Genomic DNA, 24,240 nt, shown 5'->3' on the forward strand with positions numbered 1-24,240 from the left:
CTAACACGGAATATCACTTGTAATGCTTAAATAACTGGATGAGCCCGCACTTGCGTATTTTCCAAGTGTCCTCAACCTATCGTTGGCCACCCATACCGTCAACCATGCCAAGCTGTACGAAGATATAGAGAAGATCACTCTCCAGCCGTCTTTGAAACGATGGATAATGAACTATATGCGTGTGAAGCCAGGCGTTTGTAGAATTGAGAAATAAAAAGTAGAGTGAAACAAGGAGTTTCCCCAAAACAGGGTGATATCTCCGGAACTGTTTAACATATACCTTTCTGAAAGTCCACGTTAGGCGTTGGGTTTTATCGTCGATGACATACATATGAAGTAGATTAAATGTTTACATAGCAACCTAGTGCAGTTCTTCCATCTGAGAAATTTTAAATCGATTCCAACCACTAACTACAACGTTCGTCGGCGCAAGCCACAGATATTTGCGATAAAACAAAAGTAGGAACATGGTACTCAAGTCGCTGGCCGGTAGCACTTGGTGTGCTGACAACGAAACCTTGTTGACCAAGCAATAGGCCGATCTGTGGTATAATATGCGGCACCAGCGCTACGTAGCGAAAGAATATTCAAACCTGCCGGAATGCCGCACTGAGGACTGCAACAGGGCACCTCCTCATGATACCAGTATACCATCTTCATGAGTAGACGATGGTTTTAACGGTGCATCAGCACAACAGGATATTGTCGATGCAGTTCCTGCTTGGTTGTTATGGCCCTGAGCATCCCTGTCTCGATTTAATGGAAAGGCTTCCCACCCAGGCACGTCAGGAGAGATCTTCATAATCTCGAGAGAGAAAAGTCCAATGGTATTAACGTGAACCTCTAGACCAACTAGACTATTAGGCAAGTTTGGATAGCATTCACACTGAAGCAGTCGCGATGGCAGTACAGATATACAGTGTGAATGTCGTACTTGCGGACCACCCCCATCCATCGCAGCAGAAGAACGCCAGCTTTCAAAGCAAACACAAATGGTTTTAGCCCATTAAGATCCTGACCATGCAGCCGCTTCAACTCGTATTGACCAGAACCTGCCTTGCTACACTAACCGAAAATCTGTCGGTATTTTTCTATGGGACACTTTCAAAGAACAAGAAATACCAAATTTCGCCCATTTCAGTTGGGTAATGTGGCAAAAGCCCTAAAAAATCATTGTACGGGAGCTATTTCAAAGCGTTTACCTGCACCGAAAAACTTCCGAAGAAACGTTTTGCAACCCCAACGAAGAATAAATACCAAAATTTCAGCAATTTCAATGGGATAAAGATGCTAAAACATTCTAAACACCGAAAATCGAACGGAACTCATTAATATGAATGTAGTATCCCCTTGTCCCTTGTTCAGGGATGTTCATGGAAAATAGTGTATTTTTACACAGAAGATTTCATCCTTTTCACTTTCACAGCTTATAAGCGAGGTCTTTGGTTGATTTAAAACTATCAGTTTTATAATTTCTTTGTCTTCTTTACTGCTTTTAAGAGACTGTGACCTAGCCGCATAAGTCGATAACTTGCTCTGAGAAATGTAAGTTTCGGGTTTATCAGTAAGGCTGAATTTTATTTTCCAACAGGACAGCACGGGTGAGCATTCTTTTTGACAGCGTGGAGCATATTGACTAGATGTCGAAGCCATGGCGTCTTTTCTGTGCATCCGCATTTGATTGTCGCAGTTTTTATATTAGATTTCAACCTGTCTGTGATACTCTCCTCTATAGTATTGGAGAAGGACCAGATATGCAGGCGAAGTCTTTCGTTATGACGTCAAGTACTGTGTGGTGTTGTCCCCGTATTAACTATTGTTCGTTGCGTTACACAAATTCTTGTGCTACTTGCGATCCTGGTATAAGAGGAATTGTCCAGGTTCGAAAGTGTTGTCAGACAGATAGTGCCAAGGTGCCTAGGTAACAATAAGACACCGTTTGAATGCAGTTGATAAGCCACAGTAAACCTAATCTCAAAATTCTCTTAGTTTTTTTCCCATGCTTCTTCACTGAAAAACAACAGTAGAAACGGTAACCTCAAACGCCACCTATTTTATTTTTCCAAAAAACCAAGAAATTTCCAATTTCCGTATGTTTTACTTCATTATTAAAATCATCATCATAATCACCTCATTTACAATGCTAAAAACAATCAGATAGAAAATAATAATAATCAATTCCATCATGTACAGGAATGAAAAAAAACAATGTTCATATTTATCCTACAGACAAATGAGTGAGTATCAGAGACTGATACATTCCGCACACATATGTTCATATACTTTTATAGACTTCCGAGCCAATCAGCCAAACGATTCATTCCTGTAATCTCTTTCTTCTTCTTCATCTTCTTTACAAAGAAGAATTTGCATATTCAACAAATTACACTGTGCAACAAAATGGAGCTCAAAGTCTGGGGGGTGGAAAATTCCTATTGGAGATGAAAGCCCTTGTTGAGTATATACAGAACCCCAAAGGACAGATTCGCCGTGAGTCGAACTTTCGCGATATGGCGTGATGAATATTTTGCTGGAGACCCTAAAAGCCATCTGGAATCAGCGTTATATCTTTGTTCGCTGTTGTTTAAGCTTATATTAAGGATTACATGTCTTCAGTCAAATCAAATGAGGATTTTTTTCGTAGAACATTTCGACCTTCTAACTCGATTCCTTCAATGTCCTTTTCGTCCTTTATTTCAAGAACCGTAATAAAAGTGGTACAAGATGACATTTTTCCGCTTCGAAATATTCTACAAAAATGTGGCTCGGAATATTTTAGGTACGGTTCCCAAAGACATAAAATCGACAAAATCTTGTTTAAGCGTCGTTTTTCACATTTACCCGAATCTTGCTCAGACAGCCCTATATCTATTTATTTCAATATATTATTGTTAACCTATTGATGACTGAGAATTCTCGGAGTCATTAAAACTGTTGCATCTCGTTTTGCTAAGCACGTTAATTTAATAATTTTTTGGAATAAAGATCCGGATATCCGAATTATGGAACCGGTTATTCCGATATTAAAACCGAATTTTTATCCGGTTTTTATGAACCGATTAACCGTATATGTATATCATTAGAAAGCTATTAAAATTGTCAATCAGATATGATCAATATGCATTAGACGTTTTAAGCGGCTTTGGTGCTGGAACAAAAAAACCGTATTTTCGAACCGTTTCTTAATGTTTGTGAGGATACATTTCCGTACGTGAAAAAAATTATGATCATGACCTGGGGGGTGGAAAATTCTTTTTGGAGGTGAAAGCTCTTGGTGAGGACATACAGAATCCTGAAGGGCAGATCCGCCGTGAGTCCAACCTTTGAGTTATGGCGGGTTGAATTCTGGGATGGTGACCCATTATTGCAAGTATAAAAAGTTACGTAACTGAATTTCAAGTGGGTTTAGGGTTCTACTGGGACAGTATGTGCTATGCCGGCGTAAGATTATTTTCGTGATATGCCCTAGGCAAATTGGATGAATTGTTAAAGTATATTTTATATTTTTTTCAACAACAAGGACGTAAACAACAAGGCAGGATAAGAGTAAGACACAAAATGTTCTACAGAAATCGTCTTAAATCGATTTGACTTAGCACATACTGTCCCAGTAGAACCTTAAACCCACTTGAAATTCAGTTACGTAACTTTTTATACTTGCAATAATGGGTCACCATCCCAGAATTCAACCCGCCATAACTCAAAGGTTGCACTCACGGCGGATCTGCCCTTCAGGATTCTGTATGTCCCCACCAAGAGCTTTCACCTCCAAAAAGAATTTTCCACCCCCCAGGTCATGATCATAATTTTTTTCACGTACGGAAATGTATCCTCACAAACGTTAAGAAACGGTTCGAAAATACGGTTTTTTTGTTCCAGCACCAAAGCCGCTTAAAACGTCTAATGCATATTAATCATATCTGATTGACAATTTTAATAGCTTTCTAATGATATACATATACGGTTAATCGGTTCATAAAAACCGGATAAAAATTCGGTTTTAATATCAGAATAACCGGTTCCATAATTCGAAAATCCGGATCTTTATTCCAACAAATTATTAAATTAACGTGCTTAGCAAAACGAGATGCAACAGTTTTAATGACTCCGAGAATTCTCGGTCATCAATAGGTTAACAATAATATATTGAAATAAATAGATATAGGGCTGTCTGAGCAAGATTCGGGTAAAAGTGAAAAACGACGCTTAAACAAGATTTTATCGATTTTATGTCTTTGGGAACCGTACCTTAAATCTTCCGAGCCACATTTTTGTAGAATATTTCGAAGCGGAAAAATGTCATCTTGTACCACTTTTATTACGGTTCTTGAAATAAAGGACGAAAAGGACATTGAAGGAATCGGGTTAGAAGGTCGAAATGTTCTACGAAAAAAATCCTCATTTGATTTGACTGAAGACATGTAATCCTTAATATAAGCTTAAACAACAGCGAACAAAGATATAACGCTGATTCCAGATGGCTTTTAGGGTCTCCAGCAAAATATTCATCACGCCATATCGCGAAAGTTCGACTCACGGCGAATCTGTCCTTCGGGGTTCTGTATATACTCAACAAGGGCTTTGATCTAAAATAGGAATTTTCCACCCCCCAAAATTTCGGTTCACAGTGTTATTAATAAATATTGAAATTACCATTACGATACGCATAAAATTGTATTTCATATGATGCAAATAAAACAATATGAAAATAAGCCCGTTTACAGCCAACTCACAGAGATGCCAAGAAAAAAACCACACAACAGAACAAAAGCGATTCTTATAGGTAATGATTTTTTTATGTACTGTGAAGGTTAGAGCAAAGAGGGTGGTGGCGGTGAGCAAAGGTTTTTGAATTGAAAGGGAAAAAATCTATGAGTTTCAGTTTCTCGGTTTTTTTTTGAAAGGAAAATTAATAGACAACGCAAACAAGTACTACGTTCATCTTATCTGTGTGATGTTAACTTGTTTGACTTTGTTTTGTATGAAGCGAGTGGTATGGGGATTTATTTTCCATTCCTGCCTTCAGCTTATCGAATGTTTACCTATTTAAATCATTCATTGAGTCTTTGTACGTTGCTTATCAAACATCCTTTTCTTTTTTTAATTTTCATGTTGTTGTTCTTGTTGCACTTCAATGGAGCTTAACCATTGGCGGGAAGAACTAAGATTGAAAATACGATATTTATGATTGGGCAGCAATTTATGGGTCCCATGAGCTGCTAAATGTGTTCCTGAATTTACAATTACAAATCCATAAGGAGGAAGATTGGATTGTGATATGTATTTATAATAGGAAGCTATGTAGATTATTCAAGCAGCAGCTTTCAATTCAGATAAGGTAATTATTCTCCATTATAACTATTATTACCTTAAATTATATATTTAAATATATGTTTCCACAACATCCCTGAAGGTGCAAGGGAAACTTCTCTCATATCAATGAGGGCACGCCTATTCAGTTTGGTTGCTGCAAATACTCAGGACATGTATTACATTAGACTTAAGGGATTTGCCACCGCCGACATTTTTAATGTTCTGGTCATGGATTGAACTGCAGACCTTCTGAGTACAAGGTGGAGGAGCTTACCACTGCTACCATCTATTAAAATTTAATTACGATCCAGAAAGTGACCATAAACTGGATGAAGACACGACAGTTTGCCATGGATGTGCTGCCGGAATGTACCGGGATGGGTAGAAGTGATTATATTTTTTCTCAAAAAGGATTTTCTTGTAGTACGGATGAATGAACTTTTGCCTAGTAATCACGAAAATAACGTTTATTCCATTGAAATATAAAACAAGTTCACACACAAACCGATTAAAAAAAATTAAATTGAAATATTGAAAAATAAATCTTAGCTATTATTTTCTGTTGCACGAATGAATAAATGTAAGTCCACTTATAACTAAGATAACGTTTATTCGATTCAAATATTGAAAAAGGTCATGCAGAAACAACTTTGAACAATGTTTTTTGTTAAAAAAATAATGGCCTGTTTCTCAACGACGATTTGAATTCAAATTCTTTCGAATTACTACCAAATTCCTGTTATTGTAGGAAATTTTTGTTTCATTGAAAACAAAAATTAATCAAATGTTTTTCAAAAAACAGAAGTACGGTAGTAGTTCGAACGAATTTGAATTTGAATCGTCTTAGTGAAACAGGCCATATATCTTTGAAAAAACTTTTGCGACATTTTTATGATTTCCAGAATTGAATAAAATTAGTGAGAAACAAAGGTATGTCAGTTTGGTTATCTCATTGGCTCTAAAGTTTTTTCAATGATATATGTATCTTACAGTGACTTCAAAAAATTGTCCATAATTCTGATAAATTCAAATTTTAAAATCATTTTGTGCGTGAGGTTTTTTCACCGAATCACCTTATAATTGAGTTTTATGTAATCTTATGTAGAAACTCATCACGCTATGATACAGGGATATGAGGTTGTAAAAATGTCATAACCCTAGTGCACATACCTCTGATTAATAGATGTGCCCTGAGTTTTACGCCTGATATTAGTTCGCTTTTGTAGGGCGTCTGTGCCGGAGGACTTCAATGCATACCATGACCTTTGGCATTTCGTCCTAGACAATGACCAGGGCGGTACAGCGCTGGTCGACCCTATTGATAGCTTCAGATTTTGCGCGGTGAACATAGAATCTACTACGAACAGGAGATTGCCACAGTTCGCCACATGTCACCATAGTGATAAATAACGTGACGTGGCGGGTTCATTTCACTTGGCTCCTACTACCTTCTTTGGACTCGTGGTCTCCGTTAATAAACCACCCGACTTCATGACCGTATTTTTGTGAACCATTGGAAAACGGGTTCAAAGAATTTACCAATTACCTCTTCAGAGAGTTGTCCACTCCTTCAGATCCTTGGTAGCTGAGAAACTTTTCCGTCACACATCATCCCAGCTGCAGCCGCTCGCTAAATACCTGCTGGTCGAATACCCGAAATCAGACCAAATTTCGCAATATAGGCGAAGGGACTGGCAAATGAGTGTGAGGGGTTCAGAGAATTTACCAATAACCTCTTCAGAAAGCTGTCTACTCCCTCAGATCCTCGGAAGCTTAGAACATTTTCCGTCACACATCATCCCAGCTGCAGCCGTTCGCTACATACCTGCTGGTCGAATACCCGAAATCAGAGCAGCAGATGCAACGTGACCATCAAATAAGCATACATTTGTTACGATAACCAACGACAACAACAACAAAATGGAAAATTAAAACAAGTGAGCCAAGGCTATAGTCGGGGCCGACTATGTTATACCCTACACCACTACCCCTGTTCATAAGCTTTTGACTAATAAAATTCAAAATATTAAAATTGGGATAGCTGAATGTCTTTATTAAGCTCTGAATGTCTTTATTAACACAGGTCAATTTTTTTGAAACGCATTTAAGTGCACCGACAGTACAACCCAAAAAAAAATGGAAAAGTAGGATGTATGCCAACCATCAATAGGCTTCTTTCTCCCATCAACCCCCAAAATTTCGTGAGGATCCGATCAAAATTTCGTAGTGTGATTGCACAAAAATGGAAAAAAGGGATGCATTACCGACTATTGCGATATCTCTGTTGTTCGACCACCAATGACAACCTACTTCACATCGTTGTAAAGGTGATATTTTCTACTTTCCTTGCCAGGTGTTGCTTTCGATATACCTCCTACAGAAGGGAGATATTAACATTGAAATAAAACGTTGGTCTTTTTTCCAAATATTTTTTTCACATTCCGATCCCTGAATAATATCACCCATTATCAAGAATCAAAGGGTTTTTTTCCTCTGTGGGACCCCCAATAACACCCAAAACTTCGTTACGATCCAATTAAAATTGCGACGTGATTTCCAAAAAAGTGGAAAAATGGGATGTATAACCGGCTATTGCGATATCTCCGTTATTTGGATACCTACGCCAACCTGCTTTACATCATTGTAATGATGGGATTTTTTACTTTCATTGTCAGACTTTACTTTTGGAAGGTCCCGAACCAAAGCTGTGATATTCGTCATTATTATTAAAATCGCAAAAATGAAAAGATGTGTTCTATTAGCGGCTATTGCGATATCTTCGTTGTTTGACCACCTACGACAACCTACGTTGCAAAGGTGATATTTTCTACTTTCATTAGCAGGTTTTGCTTTTGATATACCCCTTTTAGAAGCGGAAATATTCGCTTTGAAATAAAACGTTGACTTTTTCTCCAAATAAGTTTTTTTCACATTCCGAGCCCTGAATATTATCCGACCATCACCAAAATAAATAGGCTTCTTTCTCTGTAGGATCCCCATTAACCCCCAACATTTCGTGACGATCCGATCAAAATTGCGACCTGTAGCGTGATTACAAAAAAAATGGGATGTATTGTGATATCTCCGTTATGTGGCCACCTACGCCAACCTACTTTGCATCACTGTAAAGATGGGATTTTCTACTTTCATAGTCGAACTTTGTTTTTGGAAGATCCCCAACCGAAGCTGTGATATTCGTCATTATTATTAAAATCGCAAAAATAAAAAGTTGGGTTCTATTAGCGGCTATTGCGATATATTCGATGTTTGATCACCTACGAGAACCTACTTTACACCATTAGAAAGGCGATATTTTCTACTTTCATGGCCAGGTTCTGCTTTTGGTATACCCCATATTGAAGCTGAGATATTCGCTTAGGAAAAAAGCGTTGTCTTTTTCTACAAATAAGTTTTTTGCCAATTACGACCCCTAAGTATTATCCGACCATCACCAAAATCAATAGGCTTCTTCATCTGTGTGATCCCCATTAACCCTCAAAATTTCGTGACGATCCGATCAAAATTGCGACCTGTAGCGTGATTTCCAAAAAAGTGGAAAAATGGGATGTATTACCGACTATTGGGAAATCTCCGTTATTTGGTAACCTACACCGACCTAGTTCACATCATTGTAAAGATGGGATTTTCTACTTTCATAGCCAGGCTTTGCATTTGGAAAGTCCCAAACCAAAGCTGTGATAATCGTCATTATAATTAAAATCGCAAAAATGAAAATTTGGGTTTTATTTGCGACTATTGTGATATCTTCGTTGTTTGATCACCTACGAGAACCTACTTTACATCTTTAGAAAGGTGATATTTTCTACTTTTATTGTCAGGTTTTGCTTTTGGTATACCCCGTATAGAAGCTGAGATATTCGCTTTGGAAAAAAACGTTGTCTTTTTATCCACATAAGTTTTTTGCCCATTCCGACCCCTAAACATTATCCGACCATCACCAAAATCAATAGGCTTCCTCCCCTCCGGGACCCCCATCAACATCCAAAATTTCGTGACGATCCGATCAAAAAATAGCGTGATTACAAGGTTTAGATGCACAGACGGACAGACGGACGGACACACATAGCCCGATCGACTCAGCTCGTCGAGACATTCATTTTGGTATATACAAGTATGGGTCTACCATTATTTCGATGCGTTACAAACTTTTTGGCCAAAACCAACTTATAATACCCTCCCCACATAGTGGTGTAGGGTATAAAAAGAGAAAAGCGAAACAGGCGAATAAACATTTTTTTATAAATTTACATTTTGTAATTGACTTTTGAAATTAAGTCACTGTAATGATAACTTCTAAAGAGCTTCTGGGGAAAAACGCAGCAGTGAAGAAAAAATAAAAGAACATTTGCAAAGAAAGCCAAAAAAATGGAAGAAGACCTTAAGCAGGGCTGTGTATTTTATTAATAAAAGAAAAAAGACTCCTCCAGGTATCCGAACAACAAGCAAACACAGACATAACATTAGACAACCGCCACAATCCGTTGTAGCTGTAGTAGTAATACTAGCTACTAGCAGAACTTCTTTGAGGCTACTTAAGAAAACGCTCTTAAAAGATATCAGCAACCAAGTGCAAGATACTACTTTCACCCACACCGCCGCCATCACACTGCTGCACATAAGTCAAGTACTTCATTAACGTCGTTATTATTTTTTTATTTTTTCGTAATGGGTCTATAAATAAACAAACATCCAAAGATGAGTTATGTGTACGACGCGTCGTAACAGTAGCTACTAAAAATATGAAAAAGGAATTACCTACAGTAAAGAAACAAAAATCTCCCTAAAAACGTCATGAAAATGGAAATTATCTGATGAGTGAAATAAAAGCATTGATGGACGGACACACTTATGAGATGAGTGCATGGATGGATAGATGACGATGTTGATGACGGTTGATAAAGTGTATGAATCATAAATAAATATCCATATCTTAAGTTGCTTCCACTAAGGATCTGCTCGGGTTTTTATTTTTTCAAAGGAAACTTTAAGACAACATAAATTGGGTCCCTGTACAACACAAAGTCCTTAATAACAATTTATTTTGAATTAACTTAAATTTTGAAAATCATTAAAGTATTTTTTTAATATATTTTCAAACATCATCGCTGCCAAGGGCGTAGATTTTTTAAACATATTTTTTCCACAATCATCAGAACAGAGGGCGTGGATTTTTCAAAAATATTTTTCCCCCATCATCAGAACAGAGGACGTGGATTTTTCAAAATTACTTTCTTCACCATCGTCAGAACGGAGGGCATGGATTTTTCAATAATATTTTCTCCGTCATTTTTCAAAATTACTTTCTTCACCATCGTCAGAGCAGAGAGCTTAGATTTTTCAAAAAAAAAAAAAAAAAAAAAAATTTCCACCATCATCAGAATAGATGGTGTGGATTTTTATACCCTACACCCCTATGTTAAGTTGGTTTTGTCCAAAAAGTTTGTAACGCATCGAAAAAATGGTCGTAGACCCATACATACATATATGTACCAAAATGAATGTCTCAACGAGCTGAGTCGATCCATCCGTCTGTCCATCTAAACCTTGTAATCACGCTACAGGTCGCAATTTTGATCGGATCGTCACCAAATTTTGGGTGTTAATGAAGGTCCCGGAGGGGAAGAAGCCTATTTTGCTGACAGTCGGATAATATTCAGGGGTCGGAATGGACAAAAAACGTATTTGGAGAAAAAGTCAACGTTTTATTCCAAAGCGAATATCTCCGCATCAATAAGGGGTATATCAAAAGCAATAATGAAAGTAGAAAATATTACCTTTACAATGATGTATAGCAGGTTGTCGTAGGTGGTCAAACAACGAAGATATCGCAATAGTCGCTAATACAACCCAACTTTTCATTTTAGTGATTTTAATTATAATGACGAATATCACAGCTTTGGTTGGGGAGCTTCCAAAAGCAGAGCCTGACTACGAAAGTAGAATATTCCACCTTTACAATGATGCAAAGATGGTTGACGTAGATGGTCAAATAATGGAGATATACCAATAGTCGGCAATGCATCCCATTTTTCAATTTTTTTTCGAAATCGCGCTACAGCTCGCAATTTTGATCGGATCTTCACGAAATTTTGGGAGTTAATGGGGGTCCCACAGAGGAAGAAGCCTATTGATGATGATCGGATAATATCCAGGGGTCGGAGTGGGCAAAAACTTATTTGGAGAAAGGGTAACGTTTTATTTCAAAGCCAATATCTCTGTTTCTTTAAGAGGTATATCAAAAGCAAAACCTGGCAAGGAAAGTAGAAAATATCACCTTAACAACGATGTAAAACAGGCTGTCGTAGGGGGTCAGAGATATCGCAATAGTCGGTAATGTATCCCATTTTTCGATTTTTTGTAATCACGCTACAGGTCGCAATTTTGATCGGATCGTCACAAATTTGTTGGGAGTTGATGCGGGTCCCACAGAGGAAGAAGCCTATTGATTTTGGTGATGGTCGGATAGTATTCAGGAGTCGGAATAAGCAAAGAACTCATGTGGAGAAACGTCAACGTTTTTTTCTTATGCGAAGATCTCCGTTTCTGGAAGGAGTATTCCAAAAGGAAAGCCCGCCAATGGAAGAAGAAAAGATCTCCTTTATATTGATGCAAAGTTCGTTGACGTAATTGGGAAAACAACCGAGATATCGCAAAACTCAGTAATATATCCAATTTTTTAATTTTTTTTAATCACGCTACAGGTTGGAATTTTGTTCGGATAGTCACGAAATTTTGGGGGTTAATGGGGGCCCCACAGAGGAACATTTTGCTGATAGTCGGATAATATTTAGGGGTCGGAATGGGGAAAAACTCATCTGGAGACAAATTCAAAGTTTTATTCTTTGTGAATATATCGGTTTTTATTAGGGGTATTCCAGCGGTAAAGCCTGTCAATGAAAGAAGAAACTATTACCTTTATACTGGTGTAAAGTAGGTTGGCGAAGGTGGTCAAACAAGGGAGATACTACAATAGTCGGTAATGCATCCAATTCTTCCATTTTTATGCAATCACGCTACAGGTCGCAATTTTGATCGGATGGTCACGAAATTTTGATTGCTTATGGGGGTCCCAGAGATAAAGAGACATATTATGTTTGGTGGCAGTCGGATTATATTCCCTAAAAGAAATGTTTACCAGTGCACAGGGGTAGTGGTGTAGGGTATCACATATTTGATTTATAGTTATGCATTTTTATATATCTACAGCATATTATTTTGAATTCAAAACATGTTTACTCCAACAATATGCATTTCTGTAAACCTTTGCGTGTGTTAAAAATAATTAAGACCTCAAATATTTTCGCCTATTGTTTGTTCCTCTTCTCGAACTCACTTAGCGGGAAGTATGCATCCTTTTAAAATTTGGTTCCATTATAAGATTGGGTTCGCTTTTCTGCAGGGAAATACGAATTAGAATCCGCTTATGTAGTGTTTTTATTTTGCAACAACTCCAGCTGTTTGTCCATACACCCTCCGCCCATAGCACGCACCCACACTCACTAAACTACGCTGAATATCATCAATCCGACATAAGTAGTTGTAGTTGAGTTAAATAACTTATGCTGAATGAGATGAGATGGAACTTAAATAGCATAACGTGTTGTTGAGTATCTGTTGGAAATCATTAATGCTTATAAACGTCAACAATTTCCATAAACAGATTTTCTTCTTAAAGCTTTAACTAGTTATGTAGTTGACAGCGTGCGGCAGAAAACAATTTCAGGATGTCACGTAAAAACGAAACACAATAAAAACGCCCACTCCACACCATCCACAAAAAGAGAAGAAGAAGTTGAAGACTAAGAAAAATCTATGTAAATTTGTCCCAAAGTCTAAAATCTAGGTAGGTAGGTGTTTTTGCAAGGTTCTTGTTTTAATGTTAATAGAAGTAGACTAGAAAAGAATGATGATGCTGATGATGATGGTGGTGTGCCATTGTATGAATAAAGAATGTGCACTGCTGGTTTGTGTGGGAAATTGTAGATGATGAATGCGACAAAGAAGAATTAGAACAATTTCTAGTGCCACTCTTTTAGACAAACCCGCACAAACAAGCCTCAGCCCATCCAGAGTCATAAAAAGTAAAAGTGTTTATTATTTGTCTTTACAATGTTATGACTGTAATTGTTATCTAATCTAATCAAGTAAAAAAGTATCAGTCGGCTTTGCCGACAGAGATACACCCTCAGCCTATGTAAATTGAAATACTTTTTTCCCAAAAAAACTTATGTATATAGTGGGTTTCAAAATTTTGGGCGTATTAACCGTCGAAAATGTTGATTATGATTAAAGTTCAAAAGTTTTGCGGAAGAGGTACTTAAAGGAATGGACCGACATAGACCATGCGGGTGCCATAGGGGTTTTTTACACCCTTTCGAGCTGTTATGTCAAGAAGCATGGACTTGCCCCTGAAAAAAATTCTTACCTTCGTATTTGAGGCAGCGAATGTAAGTTGCTTCAACAAAAATCAAAGTGATTCGATGGCAGGTCTTAAAGTGAACTTATCCGAAATTTTGTGTGGGAGGTACCGGATGGAGTGGACAAATATAGTCCATAGTCGAACCTGATCTATATCTGGTAGATATATTAGGATGCGTAAAGTATGGACCAAATCGGCCACTCTCTTCAAGAGTTATCGTGGCACAATTTCCGAACATTTTTGAACTTTTGTGGGGGAGGTACCTGAAGGAGTGGACCGATATGGCTTATCTTCGAACTTAAACTAAGTTTGGACACAATATTAGGAAGGTCACATTTTGGGCGGAATCGGCATATCCGTTCGGGAATTATGTTGCGCTCCAACCACTACACAGGGGTCATAGGGGTTTTTTTTCAACTTTCAAGCTATTTTCTCAGGAAGTATGGACTTGCCCCCAATGAAACTTGTACCTTCGTATGGGGGACAGTGAATACAATTGTTACAACAAAAAACAAGGCGATTCGAGAGCAGGTCCTAAACTGAAACTTTCCAAAATTTTTTTGTGGGAGGTACCCGAAGGAGTGGACCGATTGAGTCCGTATTGAAACCTCATCTAAGTCTGCTAGAAATTTCACGATGTGCAAAGTATGGACCAAATCGGTTACTCCCTTCAAGAGTTATCGTGAGCACATTTTCCAAACATGTTCGAACTTTTGTGGGGGAGGTACCGGAAGGAGGGGACCAATATAGCTCATCTTCGAACTTAAACTAAGTTTGGACAAAATATTACGAAAGCCAAAATTTGAACCGAATCGGTTCATAAAATATAGCGTTCTAACTCAATTATTGTGGAGTGATTACAACAGACGGATAGACGGACATGGCTATATCGACTCAGTCTTTTTATCCTGATCAAGACTATATATACTTTATAGGATTCTAACTTATTACTTGAATGCGTTATATATATATAATATACCCTCCTTGCTATGGTGGGGTGGTATATCAAAAAGGGGGCGGCAACGCGGATTGCAGTTTTTGTTTAATTCGGTTAACAATTAAAAGCCCCTAACTGTAGGCACATTAAGGCAAGACCTACGATTGATAAGATAGTCTAAGCTTATATTATAAGTGATTCTCTCTTATTCACAGTGCCTGTATAAAAGCTCCCTATATTCCGCTTGCATCTTATAAATAATATCCAAGTTTTACAACGACTTTCAAAAAACGATCCACATTATGGCGATTACCATCTTATTGTAAAGTTGTTCTTCCACAATGTTTCTAAAATGTAATTTCGTTTTTTTTACAATCCTCACCCGCATTTGTGACGACAACATTATCCACGTACAGCATTCATTGTGTGTCACAGTAAACTCATATTGAAATAAATGAATGTAATAAATGACGACAAAGAAAATCTGTGTCAAAAATTATTTTTTACACAACCAATATTCGTTACGTGCTGTTTTGTTGCTTTTGTTTTATGGAACTTTATCTCTGTAATTGCTTTAAAACTGAAATTCCCGTTCAGATTTTAAATGCAACATTTGGCTGGGCTGTGGCGGAACATATTGCAATTTTAACTAGGCAAACAGCTGCGGTAGGAAACTGTGCTATTGTAAAGGGTGATAGGATCATTTATATAAATGGTTGGTTGCGGTATGGTAAGGTCTGGTAGAGCACAAGGAATTGTGCTGTGAGTGAGCAAGCGAGTGAGTGAGTGAGTGAAACAATCTGACAATTATCCCTCACATACTACAAAAACTACCAAAACTGTTAAGTTTTTTGTCTTGGGGATTTCTAGTTGTTGTTTTTTTTTTCTTGTTCATTTCATTCATACTGCCAGGCATCTGACAACGACGACCTCGCCTTCGTCGTCGTCGCCTACGTTAAGCATACAATGTAGGTTTTCGAAAGTGTTCTGTTGAGGAGTTAGAGGAATTATTGTTGTTGTCGGCATTGAAGTCTGCGCTTACTAAATGAATGAAATGTTGGTAATACCCACATATATACAAACACTCATACACATACATTCGTGGCAGCATTTGCAAATCTGTCTATGTATGCACTGCCATGAAAAAAAGCAATTAAATGCAAACGAACAATTTCTAAAATGTGCTAAAATCAAGATAAAACTTAAGCTTTATTCGAGGGTAGTATAATTCGCTCATTTATACACACACACACACATGTGTATGTATGTATATAATACGTAGAACTTTGCACGCATGGTAAAGTCAGGTAGAGTGAAATTCATGAAAAATGCAGTAAAATTTTAATGACTTTGTTATGAAGGGTTGCATTGCATTCTGCAAGGACACAAAGTAGAGTTTGACAGGTGTCATTTGAAGAAGAACAAAAAATTGCGGTGACTATTTGCATTAGGTAAGTATTTTGTGAGTAGAGGAAAGGTAAACGTGTCTACTAAGACGTGAGTAAAATGGATAATCTTATTTTAGAATTGGAGTGCAGCGTTAAACACGAAAACACGACAAAATCGGTTAGTTGTCATTGAGAGTCGTACCACAAATTTTCTAAGCGACATATTTGCAGAACATTTCGAAGCTGAAAAACGTCATCTTGTGGTACTCTTATAGTATACGAAAACAATCCTCATTCGATTTCATCTCATAAATAAGCTAAAACAACAGTTAACAAAGATATAACGCTAATTTCAGATGCCTTATAGGGTCTTAAGCAGAAACTTCATCACGCCCTACTTCGGAAGTTTGACTCACGTCGTATCTGTCCTTCGGGATTCTTAATATATTCACCAAGGGGTTTCATTCCCAAAAGGAATTATCTCTGCCCCATATTTTCACCTCAATTTTGTGTAACAGTGTTATTAATTTGTTTATCTTTGTGTATATGGTTTGTGATTTTTATTTTCTGAAAACTATTTCAACATATGTTTTTCCTTCAAAATTAAAAAAAAAAAACAACATAAAAATATAGATTTTTGCTACATTACAAAACTACATATTTACCTTCAAGCCATCAAAGCCTTTTGTGTTTTCGTAATCTTCTACCGTGAAGTCGTACAGTTGGGGTAATGATCTCCTTACAAAGTCATGTTTTCTACAATTTAGATTATAAGTGAAGCAGTATGTTCCAAATTACAAGTGTCACATTGATTGAAAACATTCATTTTAAATAAAATGCTACTGCAAAAACAATGACCACAAAGGACCCTATTAATCATTTTTTGCTCAGTCGGGGAAAAAGTCGAATTTTTATAGCAGGGTGTTTTAGATAAAGTTGGGAGGATTTTATAAAAATAAGAGTTACCTCTTTGAGCCAGTTCCTTATAATTTAGGGCCCATTTTTCCCACAGAGCTCTTGTCAATGCATTGTTGACGTCATGTATGGGCCAATGAATATTCAGTTGCTCTCCATCTGAGTAAACAAGCGTCTTTAGCAGCAGCTTGGTCTACAATTTCATTGAAAAATACATTAGAATGACCAGGCAGGAAGTGTATTTCCACAACTGTGGCTTGTTTATTTACTAGGGTTATGACTTTTTGACTTTTTGAAAAAATACTATAAAATGAACAAAATTTTTTCTCAAAAAATTATTTCCTGTTACTCGAAAGAATGACCTTTAATGACTAAAATAACTTTTATTCTATTTATTTCTATATATATTCTATATTTATTCTTGAAAAAGCTCGAGCACAAACCACTTTTAATTTTTATGATATATTAAATAAAGATATATATATATAATATAAAATGATATATATGTAATAATACGATGATAAAATTAGTGAGACAGATTGCTATGTCATTTTGGTTATGTCTTGTGCCCCTATACCTTGTTTTCAAATAAATATCTGCTTACAGTGACTTCAAAAAATTGGCAAGAGATCTAAAAAATAAAAACTTTAAAAGATTTTTCTGCGGAAGCGTTTTTGATCGAATCACTTTATAATTAAAATTTTATGTAATCTTAGGTAAAAACTCATCAAAATATCATACAGGGATACGAGATTGCAAAAAAGTCATAACCCTATTATTTACCTTATATATGAAGTTATCCAAAATGAAAATTTTGTGTTTGCTGTTGCCGAATGCCGCTCAGACTTCTTAATGTTATCTTTTTTCAGCATATGTCGCGACCTGAAGGAAGGCCAGCATCTCGGCAGTCATTGATGAACATTTCTTGTTGACAAAAAAGGATCGTGTTTTATCTGTGTTGACGTGGCCCTTAAAAAACAGTTTCACTCGTTGCTAGGAACAGGTTCACCCTTCATTTTGAAAGTTCTTTTTCAGGAATGTCAGGAACTCCAAAAATGTGTACCTATTTTTGATATAAAATGTGGGAAAATTCTTTCTTAAACTCAGTCTTAAAAATGACTTTGGCACGTCCAAAGCCGGACTTAAGAGTCTCTAAAACACCCTGTATTCATAAGTTTTGGATAATTCTAGACAAATTAATTGTATTAATAGCTGACTTTTCCCTTCCTTGTTCTTTTTCTTTATGTATACAATATAGAGCCTATTTTGGTCTGAATCATATTTACAATCTACGGAACTCATTGCATCATCTTTTTTGATTTAATTTGTATTTTCAGAGATCAAATCCTCAAATCGCATGGCTAAATGTTGGCTTATTAGATGTCTATCCAGCTGTTGCGTGAGTATGTTCTTATCAGTTTCTTCTTTCATTCTTGGCTTATTCCGGTTTCCATCAATTCTATTGTTGGTACTGCTTCTACTTCTTTCTCTACTTCTCGGTGTAGCCGACCTAGTCGGCATCTTCACCGGGGGAGGAGGAGCATTTGATCCCTCCCTTATTTTTATACCCTCCACCATAATATGAAGGGTATACTTACATTTGTCATTCCGTTTGTAACACATCGAAATATATATTCTTGATCAAGGTAAACTTCTAAATATAACCATGTCCGTCCGTCCATACGTCTGTTGAAATCTGGATACAGCTCGCAAATTTTAAGATACAGCTTTGACATTTTGTAATGAAGTTTCAACTACTCCTAGGATGGATGGACTATATCGGTCCACGTTTTAATACAGCCCCTAAAAAACGGTACCTTCGATTTTCGGTATTTTATAGGATTTAGCCTCAATATCCCACCGAAGTGGCTGAAATTTGGTACTTAGTCTTTGTTGGGGATATTAAACTTTCCGAGTTGGCTTATATATGGTACTTAGTCTTTCTTGGGGGTGTAAAACGTTTTCGCAGAAGTTTGTCGGTACAGGTCCACGCCTTAATAGAACAGTTTGAAGTTTTGTGGCCACAATAACCCACCTAAAAGGCTGAAATTTAGTATTATGTCTTCCTTGGGGGTATTCAACTTTCCCCTCTAATTTTTGTCGGTATAGGTCTACGCCTTCGTATAGCCTCCATGGAACAGTACCACCCGATTAAGGTATTTTGAAGGTTTTGGCCACAATAACCCTGAATAGCTGAAATTTGGTATTTAGCACCCATGGTGGTATAAAACTTTAATTATTTAATAATTAATTTAATCTATATATATAAAAATGGTGTAAAAAATGTATAGTAATTCATAAAATGACAACGGCTAAGCCGATTTCTGTAAAATTTTTTGTCAGTTATTCGTATTTTCGAGGAGAAGGTCTTTACGGAAGAAAATTTTGGAAAATCTCTCTGGAAAAGTCGGAAAATTGGAAAAATCGAAAATTGAGTTTTTGTATGAAATTTTATTCCTTAATAGCGAGACGAAGTTCGCCGGGTCCGCTAGTTATATATATATTTTAAAAAGAGCTTAGTGAGTGAGTGACTGACTGGCATATCATCGCCCAGACGAAACCGCTGAAGCTAGAAAGCTGAAATTTTGACTGTGCGTTGCTGTTGGTGTGTAGGCGTGAGATAAGAAAAGAAAGGGTACGAAAAGTACTAAAAGGTACTAAATATGGTACCCTTTGTATTAGGCAAATGGGAAGAGCTAGAATTCTGAAATTTGGAATGAGGGTAACTGATGAAGAGTTAGAAAGATGTACCAAAGGAAATTCGACCTCTAAGTGTACGAAAATGTCTAAAAGTTACAAAATTTAGTACCAGTTGTATATTTTGAACGGATTTAGTTAGAAACTTTGAATTTGGTATGTAAATGAAGGTTGGGAAGTGGTGTTTATAAAAGGAAATGGTTTAGGAAATTCATACTCATGTGTACGAAAAGTACTAAATGGTACTAAATTTAGTACAATTTGGATTTGGGTGAAAATATAGAGCTGGAAACCTGAAATTTGGAATTAAGATTACTGACGGAGTATAGAATAGAAATAGGGGGGTAGTTTTGGAAATTCGTAATTATGTGTACGAAAAGTACTAAATGGTACTAAATTTACTACAACTTGGATCTGGGTGAAAGGATAAAGTTCGAAACCTGAAATTTGGAATTAAGATTACTGTTGGAGTGTAGAATTGAGATAGGTTTGGAAATTCGTAAATTATGTGAACGAAAAGTACTAAACGGGACTAAATTTGCTACAATTTGAATGTGAGTGAATGGATAGAGGGGATCTTGAAATTTGGAACTAAGATTACTGTTGGAGTTGAGGATCGAGATATGGAGGTGGTTTTGGAATTTCGTACTTATGTGTACTAAAACTACTAAATGGTACTAAATTTGGTACAATATTGATTTTGGAGAACGGATGGAGTTGGAATCCTCACATTTGGAATAAGTATTACTGATGAAGTGTAGGATTGAGATATTAAGGTATTTTTGAAAATTCGTACTTAAAATGTACTAAATTTTGTACTATTTGGATTTGATTGAACGGATAGAGATTGAATTCTGAAATTTGGAAACAAGCTTACTGTTGGGGTATAGGATTGAGGTAGTTTTGGAAATTCGAACTTATTGCGTGCGTATAGTACTAAATGGTACTAATTTGGTTTTGGGGGAACGGTTAGAGCTCGGATCCTGAAATTTAGAATTATGATTGCTGAAGGACTGAGATTGAGACAGTTTTTTAATTTCGTATTTATGTGTACGAAAAGTACTAAATGGTACTACGTTTTGTACAATTTGGATTTGGATGAATGGATAGGGGTGGAATCCTGAAATTTGGAATGACGATTACTGTTGGAGTGGAGAACTGAGGTATGGAGGTATTTGTGGAAATTCGTACTAAAAAGAAATAAGATTACTGTTTGAGTGTAGGATTGATGTAGTTTTGCAAATTCGTACTTAGTACAAGTTGATTTTGGATGAATGTATAGAATTTGGATCCTGAAATTTGGAATAATGAATACTGTTGCTGTGTACAATTTGGATATGATGAATAGATAGAGCTGGAATTTGGAATTATAATTACTGTTGCGTGGAGGATTGAGACAGATTTCGGAAATTTGTACATATGTGTAGGAAAAGTACTAAATTTGGTGCGATTTGGATTTGGGCGAATGGATTGAGGTGGAATCCTGACATTTGGAATTAAGATTACTGTTGGAGTGGATGATTGATATATGTAGGTGGTTTTGGAAATTCGTACTTATGTGTACCAACAGGTACTAAATTTAGTACAATTTGGATTTAGGTGCTGGATGGAGGTGGAATCGTGAAATTTGATTACTGTTGCGTGGAGGATTGAGACACATTTCGAAAATTCATAATTATTTGTATGAAAAGTAGTAAATGGTACTAAATTTGGTACAATTAAGATTTGGGGAACGCATCGAGCTAAAATCCTGAAATATTACTATTGCTTTCAAATTAACGCGAAGGCGGTTTGTAAATAATGCACTGAAATCAAAAAGTCAAAGATACGTTGAACGACATTGTTTATTTCATACTCTGAACGTTTTAGAAAGTACATTTGAAAACGTGGATCTGTGCGGCTATTGTTTTACAAGAGAACAAAAAGGCCTAAATTAAAATGTCTCAACAAAATTAACTCTTATATAGAGGCCATCCATGTGAAAGCTACGCATACAGTAACATTTTTGAAATATGGGTTATTCCCATTTTGATATCACAAATTCCGAAATTACAGCGACTTCTTTAAAATACTCTGTTGATGTGTAAGGGTGCGATAAGATCCTTTTTTGGGAAATTCGAACAAAAGGTATACGAACAGTATTAAAATTAAATATCAATTATAATAGATATTAATACATCAACAATTTTAGTGTCCACCATTTTCATATTAAATATTGTTTATTTGTATAGTATTCCTTTTCCGCATACGAAGTAGCGGGCATTTTCCTAGTTAATACTATTTTATTCTCACACGCAAAAAGAAATTGAGTGAGCACAAAAGTATTTTCTTTACTGAGAATCTGTTTCGCTCTCCTTTTACTTCAGATTGTTCACTCTCTCACACAGAAATGATGTTAGAAGTTAACTGGATAAAATTCCCCAAAAATTGCGCTATTTAATTTAGCGCTTTTTATGACATTTTATGCCCAAAAAAACTAATTTTCACTTAAATGCTTTTAGATTTTTCTTTTAGCAACACAATTTATTATATTTTAATTATATTTTTTCACACAAGGAGTTTGCCTACTGTAAGGCCGAAGCCCCAAACAATGAGAGAAGTTGATTAGATTTAACTTATATTTATGTTTAGTCAAGTAAATTCATTCGATTTTTTTATCAGTTTTTAACACAGAACGATTTTTATGATTGCCTAGTATGATGCCGAAGCCCCATTCTGCAAGGGACTTGTTTAATTTTTGATTTGTTTATAAGATAAGTAATTAAGTTGAGTTATTTGTTAACTTTGATTTATTTGTTTAAATTTGCCACTTTTAGCAGGGACTTTTTATAACTATTATATTTCCAATATACAGTTTTTTTATATTTTCACAACTTAATATGTATGTCTCTTTGAAATGGCTAACTTTAGTTCTTTACACTTCGGCGTTTGCACATAGAATGGTCACACATCCTTGATTACGTGTACAATTTGTCAAAAATGTAAACTTTAACGATTTTTGTTGACCTTGAAAAGTTTGCAATACTGGAAGTAAATAACAAATTCCCATTGTTGCTCCTGATGTTGTTGTTGACTAACAACAGCAGCACCACTCTTCTCATTTCAATCAGGAAAGAACGGATAAAACAATAAACAACAATGGAACATAAAACACAGCAGTTATGATGAAAGCAAATTTCTTGCTTTTAATTTTCAAAAACAAAAATAATTTCTCTTCGCTGTTATTTTTTGGGTGTTTTGGTGCTTTAAAATTAGATACATTTAACAATTTTGGACATTCTTTGAGCCAAGACAAAACATTAATTACCTTTAAATTCTTGTGAAATATGTAATTCAAATTTGTATGTTAAATTCCATCTTGTTATTGCTAGTATTGTTGTTGTTGTTATTACAACATTTCACTTCTTCTCTTAGCTTGTTTTGTAAAACTCCTTTATTTGCCACTTTTTGTTGGATATGATTTCGCATTTGCATTTACGATGTGCCTGCAATGATTTATGTCATGGTAATAATTCACTTGGGAGTTTGCCTTTCTAGTTGTTGTTGTTATTATTATTCCTTATTTTCTTCTTCACGTTTCATTTATAATACGATTGTGTTATGTTGTTATTTTTATTTCAGCTCAAGTACAAACATTCACTCAAACACAAATTTTTATTTGCAAAATTTTTAAATTATCTTTTCTTTAAAATCACCAAAAATATTCTTCTTTCAACATTTGCCGTTATTTAACGAGACCGTAACGTTTTTCGTAAGTTTAACTGCGGAAAACACTTTCGTTCTTTTCGCACTCAGTACAAAACACCCGTTGTTAGTGCAAGTCACCTCGCAACTGAAACGGCGGAAACTTTAGAATCTGTCACTAGTTCTGTAGGATGCCGACAGCTGTGGTGAATTTTATTTTGGTTCTCTGTCTCGTGCAATTCGCCTCTTCTTCACTTCGCATAAATTCCAAGCAACACGTTTATTTGTTTCTACGTTTATGGAGGAGTACCCAAAATGGAATGAAACGGTTATTGAACAACTACCTACATAGTATTGGTGTGTGCGTATTACACAGAGATTTCTTGGCCGAACGCGTTCAATGATTTTGTCACGTAACGGAAAAACGGTTATATATATTCTGCACAACCGATAAAGGCCGTTCACCGATTTCGTCCCTTCAACGTATGCTTTAAGACTAACTAAATTACCTAAACCATTTCTCGCTATTTCTCTGCTAGAGTTGATGAGCTTTGTGTGTCGTTGCGTGTATGAACAGTGTGGTGAATTTGATGTTCTTCCAGCAGCTGCTTGCTTATATTTAATGTGGCAGCAACTTGTGGTCGTTGGGTTTGCTTTTTTATTTATTTTTATTGGTGGCATTTACAGCGAGTAATGAGCGTTATTACCAGGGTTGCCAACACACAATTGATTTTAAATAGCAAGAAAATAACAAGTAAAAGAGGCTTTAAATGAAAAGTGCTTACAAGTGCGAAGTTTTTGCGGATTCCGAAACTACAATGTTCATATGTATATAGATGAGAAAAATCAACAAGTAAGAACGGCGT

General features: G+C 36.2%; 1 long non-coding RNA gene across 1 annotated transcript in view; it reads right to left on the bottom strand.

Annotated features, from left to right (window-relative positions):
- Positions 1-23,134, bottom strand: part of LOC141389715 (uncharacterized) — a 100,937-nt gene extending 77,803 nt beyond the window's left edge. The window contains exon 1 of the long non-coding RNA XR_012409147.1: positions 22,998-23,134. This is a non-coding gene — a long non-coding RNA (uncharacterized lncRNA). The remainder of the gene's footprint in view (positions 1-22,997) is intronic.
- Between the last annotated feature and the right edge of the window lie 1,106 nt (positions 23,135-24,240).

The sequence above is a fragment of the Musca autumnalis genome, unplaced genomic scaffold, assembly GCF_047663935.1.
Source record: "Musca autumnalis isolate F117 unplaced genomic scaffold, ASM4766393v1 scaffold_1, whole genome shotgun sequence".
In the NCBI taxonomy this organism is placed as follows: Eukaryota; Metazoa; Arthropoda; class Insecta; order Diptera; family Muscidae; genus Musca; species Musca autumnalis.